The sequence below is a fragment of the Orcinus orca genome, chromosome X, assembly GCF_937001465.1.
Source record: "Orcinus orca chromosome X, mOrcOrc1.1, whole genome shotgun sequence".
NCBI classification, from domain to species: Eukaryota; Metazoa; Chordata; class Mammalia; order Artiodactyla; family Delphinidae; genus Orcinus; species Orcinus orca.
Window position 1 is genome coordinate 998,857 of NC_064580.1, and position 18,450 is coordinate 1,017,306.

Here is an 18,450-nt window from a genome sequence, read left to right on the forward strand (position 1 = left end):
TGTGTATAAATTATATACATATAAGTATATAAAATATAATATTCATTGTATATACTGTTATAGGTTGCACTCTATAATATATATTATACTGTATACAATGATATATATTATTACCTTATATATTGTACTGTATATGATTATACGTATTATACTGTATATATTGTATGGCAATCATATTATATATTATGATAAATTTATAGTATATTAATTATAATTTATATATATAAATTACATATAAATTTACTATATATTGTAACATAATTATATACATGGAAATAATATATATTAATATCTTATTAATATAATTATAATATATAATATAATGTATATTATACATTATATGTATAATATACATTTAATACATTTTATATTATATAAGGAACAAAATTAAATACATAACATGAATATTAATTAATATATATTAAAATATAAATATAATATACCATATTATTTATAGCCATATAATCATATACCTATTATAAATTATAATAGTCATCTTTAATCACCTATAATTATAGATATAATTCCATATGATTATAACATACAGGTAACACTATATCTGTTTATATATAACATATATCATATAGTTTATAAATGTATATAATGTGTACAATCTATATATAATTGTATATGTGTGTCTCATATATTGTAATTTATGTATAATTAAAATTATAATCATATACAAAATTATATATAAACCATACTATACAATATAATATTCTACGTATAAGGACGCTTATTATTGGATTTCGGGCGCATCCTAATGCACGGTGACCTCCTGGCTCCTGGCGCAGAGCTCCCGAAACCCTAGGAGCTTCCTGAGTGACGCAGGCCGGAGGAGCATCCTGCGTCCCTCGGGACGAGCCGCGCCGCGCCCGAGTCTGCGCTGAGGCGTAGCCCCGCGAGGTGCGGGCCGGTTGCCCGGAGGAACCAACCACGTGACGAGAGGGTGGGCCCGTCCAGCCCCGCCCCCAGGCGCCACGGAGCGCAGGGGGGCGGGGCTCGAGAGGCTCCAGGTGCGCGCGGCTTCCGACGGTCATGCCTGGCTGCAGCCCCGTGAAGTCTCTACGTGGAGGGGTTCCGAGATCTTCCGGGTTGGGGAACCCGTCCGCACGTTGGCAGAGTGACGACCCCCAAGCTCCACGGAGACAGGAGCTCCGGCGCTCGGGGCCCCCCCGGGCCTCGCCCTCCACCGCTCTCTCTGGCTGTTCGTCCCATTCTGATAAACGGGTGAGTCAGCCACGTGTTGCCTGCGTTCTCTGAGGAGGGTGTCACGGGGACCCTCCGTGTGTAGCCTTGTCGGACACAAGTGTGGGCGGCCTGGGGACCCAGTCCCTGCGCTTGGGGTTGACGTGGGAGCCGTCCTGGGGCACCGAGTCTTTACCCCGTGAGGTCTGCGCGCCCCCGGGCTCCTATCAGAGTTGAATTGAAGTGAACGGCACCCAGATGGTGTCCCGGGAGAACTGGAGACCTGCTTGGTGTGGAAGAGCCACACGTTGGGTGTCAGAAGTGCTGTGAGTAGACAGTTTTCTTTGAAGATTTGAAGTTTTTAAATTTACGCCTTTGGAGCAAACACCTCCTCCTGGCTGGCCTCTCTTGCCCTTCCTGTAAGCCATTCTCTGTCTAGTCGGAGAATTCTCTAAAATACCAATTAGATCATGTCCGTACCTGCAGCATCGCCCACCCCCGTGGCTTTCCAAGGCTGTTAGAATAAAGGACAAAGTCTTTCAGCTCTTCTGCTGCCCGACGAGGGGCAGCTGGTGAAGGGTGGTCCCTGATGTGCTGAACATGCTTTGAGGCAGGTGGAAATGGTCTCCCACGGCGTACGTCTCGGGGTTTATACTCTGTGTTCTGTTGCTTCAAGACCTTCAACATGTTTTCTTATTACTTATGTTTGACGTAGAAAAGCGATTAAAATATTTTAGGGCTAAACGTTTTGCCCTACCATCTAAGAGCGGACCCATTGAGTTTTGCAAGGCAGACCGTCATAGCATCTGTAAATACGTGGTGTGACCCATGCGCCTGTTTGTCAAGACAGGTGTGTCTCTGAAATTTAATTTTGCATTTGTTGATTCTCACGTAAGTACTGTAACCTGGGTGCTTTGCTTTCATTGCACCGTAAATTGGTTTTCTGGGGTCGTTGTCATAAATGACCACAAATCAGGTGGGTTAAAACCACAGGAATTCATCCTCCCCCATCCTGGAGACCAGACGTCTGAGGTCAGGGTGTCCCAGGGCTGTGGTCCCTCCAGAGCCTCCAGGGGAGGGTCCTTCCTGCCTCTTCCAGCTTCTGGGGGCTCCAGGCGTCCCTGGGCTTGTGGCCGCGTCCCTCCCGTCTCTGCCTCTGTCTTCCTGGGGCTTCTCCTCTGTGTCTGGGTCTCTCCTCTTCTGTGTCTTAGAAGGACCCTGTCATGGGATGTAGGGCCACCCTCCTCCAGGAGGACCTCATCTCTGACCCTTCACTTCATCTCATCTGCAAAGACCCCGTTTCCTAATAAGGTCCCATTTTGAGGTACCAGGCTAGGACGTCAAATTAACACTTTGGTCGTGGGACACAATTCCACCAAGAACGCCCTCCAGCAAGCAACATGTGATACACCTTTTATTTGGGTGAATTTCCACGATTTCCACGCTTGGAGTGAGTTAAAACACATGGAAACTTTCGTCCCTAAAGCCCTGGTTCTCCCTGTGAGGGAGTAGAGAGTATTTACGCATTTTCTGCGGTGCAGGTGAGACCCTCTCCCATTTCAAGTGGCCAGCCCCTCGCACCCAACACTGCGATTGGGCGTGTTTTGGGTAAAATCCATCGGGGATGGATTGAGGAAGCTCCCCTTGTCTGGAAGGGTCTGCCTTTGAGAAGCGGCCCGTGCACCCTCGCCGGGATGCGGGTCCCCTTAACCACCGTGGCCGTGACATGCAAAGGGCTGATAAGTCAGGGTTGGGGGCACTTGGACCCTGGAAAAAGGAGGCACGTTGTTCGCAGAAGGCTCTGGGCGTGTTCCTGGTGAAGCCAACGCCTTGTGCATTGGAGGAATCGAGAAAAAGTGGGGGGTAGGGGGTGTCCTGGGACTCAGGTCCTGGAGATTCTTGGACGTCCAGGAGAAAGTCAGGACCAGGTGCTATTCTTCACGCACCTCATTTGGCATCTGACATCCTTTTTCATACGCCTCTCTGGGGAGGATCTCCGTTTCTCCTATAGTAGGGAAGCCGTGAGGGCGTCTTGGGATGCGTGGCCGGTCAGTGTTTTCCTTCCTTACCTCGGCGTTGCCTGGAGTTTGCTCAGCCTCAGAGGAGCCGTGTCGTATTTTCTAGTTAGCTCGCAAGCTTTGCTTCCAGCGGACGCGGCGGTGGACCTGCTGTGTGCCCGGTGCAGGCGTGGTTCCTGGAACACCAGGAAACTCAGGGCTACGTTTTCTTCCCGTGTGACGAAGTCGCTGTCGGGGGTGGGGCTGCTGAGTGGCTCTGTCACCTGCGCGTCACCCCAGAGGGCAGGGAGAGTCCAGGCTTCTAAGCAAATCCTCTTCGAGGGATGAGGTCCTCCTACTTTGTCGTGAAAGCCTGTGTGGTCCCTGATGCTGTGTGTGCGTGTGCATGTGTGTATACAGGTTTATGTGTGTCTGCATATGTGCACGTGTGTCCGTGTGTGTGTGTGTAGCTGTGTCTGTATAAGTTTACATGTATGCGCATCTTTGTTCCGCATCTGTGTATGTCTCTGCAATTGTATGTCTGTGTGTGCCCGTTTATTCCTGCGTCTGTGTGTGGACGCCTGTGTGCATCTATATTTAGTCCTGCGTCTGTGTGCATCTTTTTTTGTCCTGCATTTGTGTGTCTTTGGTTATGTATCTTGTGTCTGCATTTATTCCTGCATCCGTGTGTCTGTGTCTCTTGTGTCCGTGCGTGTCCCTGTGAGCTCCTGCTGAGGCTCTCACTGCAGGCTCTTATCCCCCCGCACCCCCTGTGGCTGTGTTCCCCGGGCCGGTTGTCTTTCTGTGACCATAAAGCTTGATGTAGGGGGGCGATTATGCCTTGCGTCGGCTCTGTCAGCCCTGTTTCCTTCCGTGCGGGGTCATCGAAGTTCAGGGAGTGAGGACACACGTGGCTGAGATCCAACATTCTCTGGGATTCAACATCCTACCATTCTCGGTAGGATGCCAAGAGCAAAACGGTCTCACCTCCTAGGAGACCAGAAGGCCCAGAAACACATGCCATGGGACTGCGCGCCCATAGACCAGCACCGTGCATCGTGTTGCTGGAGACACAGGGCTCAGTCTCGGGGGGGGGGGCGGGTTGGGGGCAGCAGCGTTTACGAGGCTCTAAAGCCGCCAGGGCCCCATGCTTTGCATGGTTTTTATCGCAATGTGGCCACTCTCTCGTCCCCAAGGACTCTATTCTCGTGCACGAGGATTAGCCGGCAGAGTGTCATAAACTGGAGACCGCGCCTGTCTCGAAGAGGAATTTTATTCTGTTGGTGAATAGACCTGGGCCTGAGCAGTGCCTTGGGATCCTGAATTAAAACATGAACCACACACTCATTCCATTTCTTCTCCGCTAAATGCACGATTCCATTTTTGGGTACAAATGTGCATTGATTAAACGTGAGTCTCACCAGGCATTGAACTAAAACCTGTGAACGTGTTATGGAAACCTACAACCTGCATGTCTTTATGAAAGTATCCGTGATCTGAAAGCGGGAATGAAATGATTTATTCGTCCATCGCTGCGATGGATTGATTCTGGGGGATTCACGGCGAACCGTCAGAGAGTTGTGATAGCGATTCTTTGTGATCATGACTCGTTGGATGATTATTTTATTCTCTGGCTTTTGGCTCCTTGTGGGTAGATGGGGGACTGTTCTTGAATGATCGTCGAGGTCAACTAGCAGCTAGAAGCTGGTCGCTGTATAACCAGTTCACCGAAAGAAGTAGCTCTAAGTGAGAACATCAGAACTCTTGCTCCGCGGAATTCAGTGAAAGAAGGTCTAGTTCTGAGGCTGTTCACTTATTTTTGACTAGAGAGGATTTTTTTTAAATTGAAGTATAGTTGTTTTACAGCGTTTTGTTCATTTCAGGTATACAGCGAAGTGATTCAGTTATACATATGTACATATTTATATCTGTGTGTATATACATATATTCTTTTTTAGATTTTTTTCCATTACAGGTTATTACAAAATATTGGGTATTGTTCCCTGTGCTGTACAGTAGGTCCTTGTTGTTAATCTACTTTACACATAGTAGTTTGTATCTCATGATCCCAAACTCCTAATTTATCCCTCTCCACCTTTCCCCTTTGGTAACCGTAAGTTTGTGTTCTATGTCTGTGAGTCTCTTCCTGTTTTGTAAATAAGTTCATTTGTGTCATATTTTAGATTTCACAAACAAGTGATATCATATAATATTTGCCTTTCTCCTTGTTGCTTATCCATCCTATATATAATAGTTTGCATCTACTAACCCCAAACTCCCAATGCATCTGTCCCTCCCTCCCCCTTGGCAACCACGTGTCTCTTCTCTATATTTGTGAGTCTTTTTTTTTTTTTTTGGTAGCTAAGTTCATTTGACTTGTATTTTAGATTCCACATATGAGTGATATCGTACAGTATTGGTTTTTCTCTGACTGACTTCAGTTAGTATGATAATCTCTAGGTGCATCTATGTTGCTGCAAATGGCATTATTTTATTCTTTTTTATGGCTGAGTAGTATTCCGTGTGTGTGTGTGTGTGTGTGTGTGTGTGTGTGTGTGTGTGTGTGTGTGTGTGTGTTTGTATACCACAAGGAGATGGGTTCTTTTTTCGGTTTAATATGGATTGATTGGGACACCGTTTCATCGTAGGGTCCTTGGAGGCTGGTAGGGCCGCCAAGGAGGGCGAGGTAGTGGGTGCCAGGGCTCCAGGAGCCTCTCCCTGGAGCCACATGGGGTGGAGGACAGTGGGCTTCCAAGGTGGGCCCCCAGGGTGCACTGCCCTGTGGGGGAGTATCCGATGTGTCCCTCTCTGTCCTGGGTTCCAGACACTGTCCCGAGGGTGGAGGCCAGCAGACGGCTGCTGTGGTTGTCCCCGTGCCCTGTGGTCACTGTGCCCCTTGGGTGTGGCAAGAGTTCCCCAGAGGGTCCATCTGGTCGACCCAGCCCTGCCATCCCTGGTTCACTGGTTCATTGGTCCTCATTCCATTGATGTGATGTTCTCACCAGGCTGCCACTTGACCTCTGCTGGGGGGCTTTGAGGACTTGGGAAAGAGCTGATACTACCCGTTTGTAGTCCCCAAATACCAGTTTGTAGCCTTAGACCCATGGGTGATTCCACCCTGCTGCCTGAGATATAGAAGCTAGGACACCCTGGTTCCCCTACTCAGGACCAGAGTCCGGGGGGTGAGGGGCTCCTGCCTTGATCCAAAATGCTGATATGTTATGCGATGTTTGTATTCATTTCGATTTTTAAAAATCTTCCACTAGACATTATTTATCTTGCTTTCTGGTTGTTGTTGTTGTTGTTGTTGTTTTTGGCGTCATCTTCAGTTCTCCGCCTGAGGGCAGTGCCTTGCTTTCCTCACCCTAATCCTGACCCTGCTTAGCAGCGAGCTTTTGTCACTGTTTACCTGTACAAACAGGATGCAGATACCCTCCTTCTGGGGCGTTCGTGAGTTATGTGCCCCGCAGAACATCTGGCCACAAAATAAATTCAAGTATCGATGTTACCCTTTAGGGCAACTAGTAATAATACCAGCACAGAGAAGGAAGAGAGCGCGGGGGTCTGTGGAGCCCTGGACAGGAAGGGGACCGCCAGGCAGCCACTCGGATGCAACGCCAGAGACAGAATCTTCTCATGACTGGATCTGCCCCCTTTGCCATTGTTTTTTTAAATTTCTTTAAATTGAAGTGTAGTTGATTTACAATATTGTGTTGCTTTCAGGTGTACAGCGAGATGATTCAGTTATATTTACATACATATATATGTATTTTTTCCAGATTCTTTTCCCTTATAGATCATGACGTGTGGGGTAGAGGTGAGATTTTCAGATGTTGCGGGTGCTGATGGAAATGTGTCTGCGTCGGATCTCTTCACTTCACATTTCTGTTTAACGGAGTATTCCATTCCTTTCTTGGTGTGAACCAAGGGGTGTTTTTGGAAGCCTCCCGGAGAGGGAAATAGAAAAACTCTCCCTCTGTTCCTCTCACTTCTGGTGGGAGGGACCAAGTGAATTAAGGACCTTTGGTCTTTATTTTAAAATTTAATTTAATTATTTAAAAAAAATTTTTAACTTTTGTATTGAAGTGTAGTTGATTTACAATGTTGTGTTAGTTTCAGGTGTACAGCAAAGTGATTTTATATATGTGTTATATATATAATATGTATATTATTTATATATATTATTTATATATTCTTTTTCAGATTGTTTTCCATTATAGGTTATTACAAGATATTGAATATAATTCTGTTATACAGTAGGTCCTTGTTGTTTATCTAGTTTATATAGAGTAGTGTGTACTGTTAATCCCAAATTCCTAGTTTATCCCTCCCCCACTTCCCCTTAGGTAACCATAAGTTTGCTTTTTATGCCTGTGAGTCTATTTCTGTTTTGGAAATAAGTTCATTTGTGTCGTAGTTTAGATTCCACATATAAGTGATATCATAGGGTATTTGTCTTTCTCTGTCTGGCTTACTTCACTTCGTGTGATCATCCCTAGGTCCATCCATGTTGCTGCAGATGGCATTATTTCATCATTCTTTTTTATGGCTGAGTAGTATTCCACTGTATATATGTACCACATCTTCTGTATCCATTCCTCTGTCGATAGACGTTAGGTGCATCCGTGTCTCGGCTGTCGTGAATAGTGCTGCTATGAACACTGGGGTGCACGCATCTTTTTGAATTAGAGTTTTGTTCAGGTATGTGCCCAGGAGTGGGATTGCTGGATCGTATGGTCAGCTTTCTCTTTCTTGGCTGCATTAATGGTGGAGCCTTCAAAACTAAAACAAGCACATCTTTTTCTATGCACTGCTTCCTAATGCCTTTTTTCGGGGACGGGGCACAGGTGGGGCCAGTTCATGAAATGTTCTGCCTTTTCAGTGCATTCCTCGTCATCGTATTTCCCTTGCCTTCCTTCCCCCCGCCCCGCCCTTTCTGGTGTATCCACTTCAGTCACATTCTCCAGTCTCCACTCTCAGGACCCAGAGTCTGATGTGGATTTCATGGAATTGCACATGCATGTGTCTCTGCCATTTTGCATCTGATTTCAAAGTGTAGGGAGTATACTTTGTAAAGAACCCAGATGATGTAAGTGCTGTGTGCTTGATAAGGGATCTGCTTCTTGAGTGCCTGGGCCTCTGTGCTGCGGTTCCACCGGGAAACATACATGTTATTGTTACTGTTTTGTTTTTTAAGCTTTTTAGCTAAGCCTCTTTGGGGGGGGGGCGGGGGGCAGAGGTGATAGGTAGGTAGGTAGGGTAGATACATAGATATAGGTGGATACTGATGTACATATAGGTAGATAGATGGTTAGGTAGATGGACAGATAGATGGATGGACAGAGAGAAAAGTGATAGGTACATAGATGTTAGGTAGGTAGGTAGATAACAGAGATTATACATATAAGTGAAACTGTGGACAGTATATTGTGGACTTTTATGATGTCATGTTCTTCTGAAGAGTGTTTAGTTTTGTTTCAAGAAGCGGGTGCAGCATCACCTTGAGCTTGAAGACACCTGTTTTTGGGTTTCTGTGGGTGGATTGATTTTCGTTTTGCCCTTGGTCCTAGGGCGTATTCTCTCGACCTGGGTCGTGGTCCTTACTCCTCAGACGTGGTCATTCCGGGGGCTCCGTGGAAGGTCTCCGGTGTCCGTCAAGCCTGTCTGACGGGCAGGATGAGAACTGCAGACTCTTGCCCATCAGGGAGCAGCTGCAGAAATGGCGCCTGCTGACCTCAGACTCCCAGCTACCGCATGCCCTGGGGTCTTCGGAGCTGTGTCCCCACCCCCCTCCAAAGTGGAACGGGGGAGTCGGCCACGGTGTGAGCAGAAATTTGTTCTGCAAACGTTGGTGTTCCACGGTTCCTTTCTTTTCTTTTACTTCCTCAGTTTCCACCCACGCTGAGCCGCTCAGCAAGGCTGTCCCTTGCTTCCTGACTTCCGACCCCCAGAAGCTGTGGACCATGGCAGGGGGGCTGCCCTCAGACAGCAGTGTGGATGGATATCAGTCTCACCCTTGTGATTCCTTTTCCCCAAGGACCCTTCCTCCACCAGCTTCTGCTTTTGGCGGTCCCAGCTCAGTGCCTTCAACACACATTTCTCTATTTTATCCAAAGTTCATCGTGGCTCTTAGCGTGAGATTTTATCTTTCTCCAGCAACTACACCATCACTGGTGTCCTGACATCGATGGCACTCTATTTTTTTTGCACTTTGTAATTATGGTAGTTTGGCCAAAGATAGGTACTAAAATAGAATAACAGCCAGAAGCTTTCATTTTTGCCGTTCTGCATTGATGATTGGATGGAAACTTAGAAGTTGGTCATTTTCCCATAAGAATACAGAAAGAAGAATCACCTTAGCAAACATAGGGTTGCCTTTTTTAAATACAGATTTAATTAACAGCTATTTTACTTCCGGTTTTATTGAGTTGTAATTGGCACACAGCCCTGGGTCAGTTGAAGGTGCTCGACATGACTTGAGCGCCTGCGTCATGAAATGATGACCTCAATAAGTTTCGTGACCATCCATCATCCCGTATAGATCCAGCATGAAAGCACTAGAAATGTTTTTCCTTGTGATGAGACTCCTTCGGATATATACTTTCTTAACACTTTGCATCCATAACACAGAGCAGTGTTAATTACATTTATCACGCTGTACCTTACATCCCTAGGACTTACAGCTGAACATCTTCTAGATCTCAACAATCATCCAATTCCTCCACCTCTGGCGACCACAGATCTGACCTCGTTTTCGATGATGGCTGTCTTTCATTTTGCTGACTTCTTTTCCTGGCTGTCATTTATAAGAGTGCGGTTTCTTCCAGAGCGCTGGGACTCTGTCAGGAGGGATGTACTGCCCTGCCCGTATCCTGAGACGCCGTCTGCAGACCGTTTCCACTGGGGCTGTGGGTTCCTGTGTGCCTCTGACCCGTTTAAACTCGTGCGTGGTGAAGCAAGAGTCTGGGACATAATAGCATCGGGTGAACACCCAGGAGGAGCAGGAGGGTGAGACCGAAGGACCCTGCTTTGTCCTCCTGCAGGGTGAAAATTCTGGGCGTGCTCCAGAAGCCACCCCAGCAGGGCAAGCCCCTCCCCACCCCAGTGACCTGATAAGAAATGTATGCATTCAGTCTCTGCCCGTCTTCCGAAAGCCCTCGGAATCTCCGAAGCCAGAAGGTCTTTTGTAGGCTAACCGGTGGCTCCTGGATGGCCTCGGGGTGGAGCTCGTTGCCATGGAGACCAACCCTGACTAGACAGTTGGAACTTTCAGGCCAGCCCCCTGACCGTCATCTGGGGAGAAGGGAGGGGCTGGGGCTTGAGTTTAATGCCCCCCCCACACAGTGATTTAATCCGTCATGCCTACGTACTGTGGACAAAAAAGGTCACCTGTGTCGACTGAAAAAAAAGCAGAACCTAAAAGTTGAGAATTATGTTTCATTTGGTGGAGAAAACTGAGGACTTAAGCCCAGGAGACAGCTTCTCGGATAGCTTGGAGGGACGTAGTCTGAACTCAAAAGATTACTGCTGATTAAAGAAATCAGGCATCTCACGGTAATGAATTCAACGCTTTTCTTTGTATGGAAAGAGGCAAGAGTCTGGGCATCCTGTGTGCTCCCCTCCTGAGTCCCCGCAGGGCTCACCTTCCAGGGCCAAGGCAGTGGTGGAGGGCTTGATGTCTGCAGCATCCTTTGTTTGTTGATATGGCAGGTGACATTTTCCATTCACATCTGCGTATCTGTAAAGAAGAATGTTGAGGCCGTCAAGACCTCGGCCACTGCAGCGCCCCCAGCGGTGCACCCTGGGGGCACTCAGGTTGGAGAAAAACAGGATGCTGGCCCTAGGTAGCTACGGTGCACATCAAAGGAATGACTTGGGTGAGCCTAGACTCTTGCATCTTCCCATACATAGAAAAGCACTAAATTCATTCACTTGAGACATCTTTGTTTTGTAATTAGCAGTAATCTTTTGATGTTCAACGACGAGTTCTTTTTTCTCCAGCAAAAACTCCTATATAACCGGCCTCCTCCCTGACCTCTTTGGAACCATCCCTCAGCGCTATGAGAGGCTGCCTGTCAGGCTTAAGTCCTCAGTAAGGTCACCGAATAAAACATAATTCTCAGTCTTTAGGTTGTGCATTTTTTTCAGTCAATAGTTTGAAGCCTCCGTAAAAATCCCTGGACTGTGGGTGTCAGCGAGCTTCTGGGTCGGTGAGCGGTTTTCCACACACAGCTTCCGTGGGGCTGTTCCCGAGTTTCATCGTTCCGTAGCAAACCTGTACTCCAACAAGTGCACTGTTTTTCTAAGTTCTGCGAGTCCCTCTAGCAGATTACGGAACCTAGAAATGAGATCACGGGAACCTCCGTTGCATACCTGGTCGGTGAGAAGCACAGGGGACGTGCTGGGCCTTTTGGATGGGCGTCTGAAGTGGGGGCAGTTTTGTAGGGCCGAGTCCTCAACCTGTGGCATCAGACACTCGCCCCACGATAGTATCTGGACTGAATTGCATGGTAGGACACCCAGCTGGTGTCTTGAAATTTGGTTGAGAATTGGTTGATGTGGTGGCCAGAGGTATTGAGAGTAACGTGATGTATAAATAGAGAAGCCCCCCGTCCCCCCCAAAAAAACACGCTTCTTTGGACCACCTCTCAAATAAATTCCTTGTCCCCTACCCTTTGTCGGAGGGTCTGATTTGGGGGAACGTTTTGGGGTGGGGGAGCCCCCTTCCCCCCCCGTGCTGTTGAAGAAGCATGCAAGAAATCTAGGAATCCCAGCCCCCAAGTAAGCTCGCTTTGCCTGTTCTTTCCGCTGCTTCTAGTGTGTGGACGGAACGGGGTCCTCCGTGTGTGAACGTGCGGTCATGCACTGCCTCAGTCAGAAGCTGGTTCTTTGCGACTAGAGATGATCATACTGCGTGAAGTAAGGCAGACAGAGAAAAACAAATACCATATGACGTCCCTTACACGTGGATTCTAAAATATGACATAAATGGACTTATCTATGAAACAGAAACAGGCTCACAGACGGAGACAACAGACTTGTGGTTGCCAAGGGGGATGGGAGGTGGGGGAGGGATGGTCTGGGAGTTTGGGATTAGTGGATGCACACTATTATATATATAGGATGGATGAACCACAAGGTCCTACTGTAGAGCACAGGGACCTCTATCCCATGTCCTGCGATAAGCCATCATGGAAAAGAATATGAAAAAAGAAGATGATTCTTGTTTTACAGAACGTTTCTTTCACCCCAAGGCATCAGGAAAAGGGTGAGGTCTGGGCCAACCCAGGTCCCGAAGAGCGTGTGTTTGATGCGTCCTTTGAAGGGGACAGGAACACTTATGTGGAGGTGACACGAACATACCCCGAGAGACAACCATCATTATTTTATACCAACAACCCACGTGGTTTGCTCTTCTGACCACAGATAATGAGCCCCTTGAAGGGTTATCCTGCTGTGTAATTAAGTGTCCTCCAGATCTCTTCAGTTGGTCCCTAAATTTCCAGGTGGACTCTTTTATTCTATGAAAGGTGCTCAAAAGACTCCCTGGGTATGTCTACCGAGTGTACATTCCAGACGAGCAAAGACGCAACAAAAGCAAAAATAGTTACCGTTTCCGGTTCTGTTCACCATATCACAAACCCTTCCCTGCAGAGAGGCAGAGATGGATGCAGTGAAAGAGCCTTCGCTTATGAATCAAATGTCTCCATTCTTGAGAAAAAGGAAACGTAAACTGTTGACATCTGTGCATGTATCAGCTCCCTCCACTCAAAGCCACCTTGTTGCCGGGCGCGTGCTTTCCCATAATTTCTCAGGTTGGCCTCCGTCGTTGCAGTTAAAATGCAAATCTACTCGCTGAGGATGCTTTTTGGTTATTATTCCAGCCTTGATGTTCTGGAGCCTAGAGTAACAGGAGGTGCAGAGGACCACGGGGATGTGCATCTTCCCTCATTCAAGGTCATCTCAATGTCACCGAGCTGGCAGGGGCACAGACAGATCCCCCTCCTCCCTGTCACTGGTTCTCTGTTCTCCTCCACCCTCACCAGATGCTTAGGCGAAGGCATGAGGAATGAGCACAGACCCTTTTCCCGAGATGACACCTGTCTGACTCTGGGTTCCATCCTCTGCTTTGCCAGCTCAGGACTCCACCTTCCTCCCGGGAAACATTCCACGGACTTGCCTGCTGGATGCTTTTTCCTGAGACACCCAGGCAGGGCTGGCAGCCCACGGGGATGCCCTGGGACTGAGCCGGCGGGACAGACAGAAGCCTCGCCCCTCCTGGATTCATGGGGACCCCAGTTGAAGCCCCCTAAACAGCCACAGTCTGTCCCAGAGAAAGAGGGGAAGCCGCCCTCATGTGCATTCTCTCTCAGATGGAAGTTCTTCACACGCTAGCAGCTCTTTCTTCGGATTTCTAGGAACAGGCCTGAGTGGGTTTATTTCAAAGAAGAAATTTAAGGTTTTTTTTTTTGCTGGGGAACTTGTTCAAGATATAGCCAGAAAGCTCAAAAAGGAACAAAATATCTCATATCTTTAAGAATTAAAAAAGAGACATATTGTTTTGAATTATTTAGCATTTATTTACAGATTTGTAGTGTTTTTGATATAAAAATAAATGAAATGTGCTAGTAGTAATGGGTGAGTCGAGTATATAAAATGTCACAGTATTAAATGAAGATATAGACAAATAAAGAAAATATATAAAATATCACAGTATTAAATGAAAATACAAAGAAAATATATAAAATGTTACAATGTTAAATGCAAATATAGACAAATAGACTATATAAAATGTCACCACATCAAATGCAAATATAAAGGAAATATATAAAATGTCATAATATGAAATGCAAATATAGACAAAGAAATATAAAATGTCACAATATTAATGCAAATATAGACAAAGACAGTATGTAAAATGTCACGACATTAAATGCAAATACAAAGAAAATATATAAAATGTTGCGATATTAATGCAAATACAGACAAAGACAGTATGTAAAATGTCACATTAAATGCAAATACAAAGAAAATATATAAAATGTCACCATATTAAATGCAAATACAAAGGCAGTAAGATGTCACAATATTAAATGCAACTATAGACAAGTAAAGACAGTATATAAAATGTCACAGTATTAAATGCAAATACAGGTGAATAAAAATGATTTCATATTTACTCTGTCTTCTCCCTCCTAAACATGGTATATCAATTCCATTGCAGAAACGGTGATGCTTTAAGAAAACCGTCCCTTATGGACTAAGTGGCCCACTAGCTTGTTATCGCTATAATGAGGACCTGGGATGATTCAGTTGCAAAAAAATGTACAGATGTTACACTGGGCAGAATGACGCCCCCCACCAGAAGGATGTCCACATCCGAATCCCCAGAACATGAGAATAGGTTACCTTGTAAAGGAAAAAGGAACTTTGCATATTTGGGGGAAGAAGCAGCCTGAGATGGGAGATGACCCTTGATTATCGGGGTGGCCCCGAATGCCATCACAAGGGTCCTTATAAGAGGGACACAGGAGGGTCAGCATCAGAGAAGCAGATGTGACAATGAAAGCAGAGGTCGGAGGGATGTGTCCACCAGCCAAGGCTGCAGGCGCCTCTGGAAGCTGGAGAAAGCAAGGACCCGATCTCCCCTGGAGCCGCCCGAAGGTCCAGCCCTGCCCACACCTGGATTTCAGCCCCATGAGACCCACGTCGGACTCCTCACTTCCATGAGTATAAGACACACGTGTGTTCTGAGCCGCCAAGTGTGTGGCAGATTTTTACAGCGGCCGCAGGAAACTAACACGGAGCTACGGAAACCACAGGAGCCTGCACAGAACATCCATAAATGTGCAAAAGGATGAAATTCCAGAGCAGTTTGCCAAAACGACTGTTAAGATGGCTTGTTTTACTCTTCAGCTCGGAGATCCTGCATGTCCTCAAAAGCACTTTTATTGATGCTCATCACAGTGATTTCCCAATAACGAGACAAAGAACAGGACAAGACAAAGGCCACCGACACGGTGCGTGCAGGGGTGTCCTGGGGTGGCCAGAGCAAATAACCCAAACCAGGAGGCTTTAAACTACGGGCATCCATCCTCCCCAGTCCTGGGGACCAGACGTCTGAGGTCAAGGTGTCCCAGGGCTGCGCTCCCTCCAGAGGCTCCAGGGAGGGTCCTTCCCGCCTCTTCCAGCTTCTGGGGGCTCCAGGCGTCCCTGGGCTTGTGGCCGCATCCCTCCCGTCTCTGCCTCTGTCTTCCCGGGGCTTCTCCTCTGTGTCTGTGTCTCTCCTCTTCTGTGTCTTAGAAGGACCCTGCCATTGGATGTAGGGCCACTTCATCCAGGAGGACCTCATCTCAGACCCTTCACTGCATCACATCTGCAGAGACCCTGTTTCCAAATGAGGTTCCATTCACATGTGTGGGGGTCGGGCTGTGGGCATATTTTGGGGGGCACCACCTTTGTCTGGAAAGATAAGAGTCGGTTCTCTCAAGTCCTCCGGCCAGCACCTCCCCATCCCTCCCCGGAGTTCATCGTCCCTTTCTTTCCTTCGCGAGTGGCTCAGAGCTGCTCTTGCAGCGAGATGGACAACAAGGTCCCTGCTGGCCGCTGCCCAGCTCGTCGTTCTCAGGACCACATCCTGCCTACCAGTTGCTGCCATCTCCTCTGTGTGCTCAGAGCAGGTGCTGATGTTTCGTCCGAGGCTGACCAAGGGCTGTGTTGATTGACTGTTTGGGAGAATCACATGCGCTGAGCTGATGCAGGGCACTGGCTTGGGGAGAAAGTCAATATTTGCTCATAAAGTGTTACCCTTGAGGAGTCCCTTGTTGTCGCTGCCTTTCGTGCATACTTCCCGGGCGTCTGGAACTCTGCTTGGCGTCCTGTGTAAATCCTGGTGTGACCTTTACAAAAATGCTTGTCTTTCCCTTTCAAGAGGGTACAGGAACCACCACTGACAAGGCAAGTATCCCAGACAGTTTTGTCTTCGAAACTCACACTCAGGGTCTCCCTTGACGCCTTCTAAAGGGGCCGGAGACCAGGAGAAGATGGGGGCCAGTGCGGGAGAGTCACTGAGGACAGCAGGATGGAGGGCAGCAGGAAAGGGGCAGAAACAGCTCTGCGTGTTTTGTAGGTTTTCTCAGGTGACATATGCTCTCATTGTGGGGCTACTGGGGCTGAATCGTGTTCCCGCCCAAATCCATACATTGGAGTCCTAACCTCCAGGACCTCAGAATGTGGCTGTATTTGCAGATGGGGCCTTTAAAGAGGGGATTGAATTAAAAGTAGGGTGGGACCTGATCCCATAAGAAGAGATTAGGACACACACACACACACACACACACACACACACACACACACGCGCACACACACACACACACACACACACACACACACAACCCTGTGAGGACACAGGGAAGAGACAGCCTTCAACCAGCCCTGCAGACACCTTGATTTTGAATTTCCAGCCCCCAGGACTGGGAGACATAAATGTCTATTATTTAAGCCCGCCCACTCTGGGGCACTTTGTTATGGTGGCCCCCAGGGAAGTCATATACTCCTTTAAAGCCCAGTTGGAGATTTTGAGGGTGTGGTTGGCAATCGGGACCTCAGTTATTTTATATTTCTATTTAAAGGTGCTCATTGGCGGGGAACCCACTCTCCCTGAAGTGAATGTCACCAATTTCAAGCACGTGTCTTTAAGCTACGAATTTCTTGACTAAGGATATAAAAAGTTCGAGGCGTTTTTATGAGGCTGGTTTAATTAAACATTCATGTTCCTCCTGACGTTTTAGTAGAAAAGAATTAAAATATGGGGCATTAAAATTGTTAACAACTTGGGATTTTGAGGAGGGATGTTTTTTCATACGTACTATTGACCTCTGTTGGGTTTAGCGACTAATTGTTTTAATTTTTAAAATTATTTTTTAACATCTTTATTAGAGTATAATTGCTTTACAATGATGTGTCAGTTTCTCCTTTATAACAAAATGAATCAGTTATACATATGTACCCATATCTCTTCCCTCTTGCATCTCCCTCCCTCCCACCCTCCCTATGCGACTCTTGTGTTTTTATCATGGAACTGTGGTGGGGAATTCTTTGGAGACACATTGATTACCTTGGATTTTATGTCCCACGTGGAGTAGCATATTTTTATTGCCCCCAAACCCCATAGAAGCCAGTGATTGAATTTTCACAGCCTCTCCTGGTACAAAGCTGCCCTTGAAAATTCTTGATCAAGAGCCCGTTAATTTCTTTCTCTTTTTTATTATTGGAGTTGATTTATGTTGTGTTACTTTCTCCTGTACAGCAGAGTGACTCAGTTATACATGTATGTATACATTCCCTTTTATATTCTTTTCCACTATGGTTTATCTCAGGGTATTGAATATAGTTCCCTGTGCTATACAGCAGGACCTTGTTGTCTATCCATCCTATATATAATAGTTTGCATCTGCTGATCCCAAACTCCCAATCCATCCCTCCCCTCCCCTCCCCCCTTAGAAGCCACAAGTCTGTTCTCTATGTCTGTGAGTCTGTTTCTGTTATGTAGCTAAGTTCATTTGTGTCTTTTTTTTTTTTAAGAATTTATTTTTTGGCTGCATTTGGTCTTCATTGCTGCCCATGGGCTTTCACTAGTTGTGGCGAGCGGGGGCTTCTCATTGCGGTGGCTTCTCTTGTTGTGGAGCACGGGTTCTAGGTGCACGGGCTTCAGTAGTTGTGGTGCGTGGACTCAGTAGTTGTGGTGCACGGACCTAGTTGCTCCACGGCATGTGGGATCCTCCCGGACCAGGGCTCAAATCCATGTCCCCTGCATTGGCAGGCGGATTCTTAGCCACTGAGCCACTAGGGAAGTCCCTGTGCTGTATTTTAGATTCCATATATAAGTGATATCATATGATATTTGTCTTTCTGTGTCTGACGTACTTAGTAGGACAATCTCTAGGTCCATCCATGTTGCTGCAAATGGCATTATTTCATTCTTTTTTATGGCTGAGTAATATTCCGTTGTATATATGCACCACATCTTCTTTATCCATTCATCTGTCAATGGACATTTATGTTGCTTCCATGTCTTGGCTGTTGTAAATATCGCTGCAGTGAACACTGGGGTGCAGAGCCCATTAATTTCTGATGCCGTCTTGCTCATGTTCCTGGATTCGTCCTGGGCGCTCCCATCTTTTACTTTCTGTTGGTGGATACAGTGAGTACTAGAGTATTACTCTTTTGTTTTCTTCTTACAGCAGATTCTGCGATCACTTACAAA

At 46.7% G+C, this 18,450-nt stretch overlaps 1 long non-coding RNA gene across 1 annotated transcript in view; it reads left to right on the top strand.

Moving 5' to 3' along the window:
- Positions 1–832: 832 nt before the first annotated feature.
- Positions 833–18,450, top strand: part of LOC117199750 (uncharacterized) — a 59,544-nt gene continuing 41,926 nt past the window's right edge. Inside the window, exon 1 of the long non-coding RNA XR_004481068.2 lies at positions 833–1,230. This is a non-coding gene — a long non-coding RNA (uncharacterized LOC117199750). The remainder of the gene's footprint in view (positions 1,231–18,450) is intronic.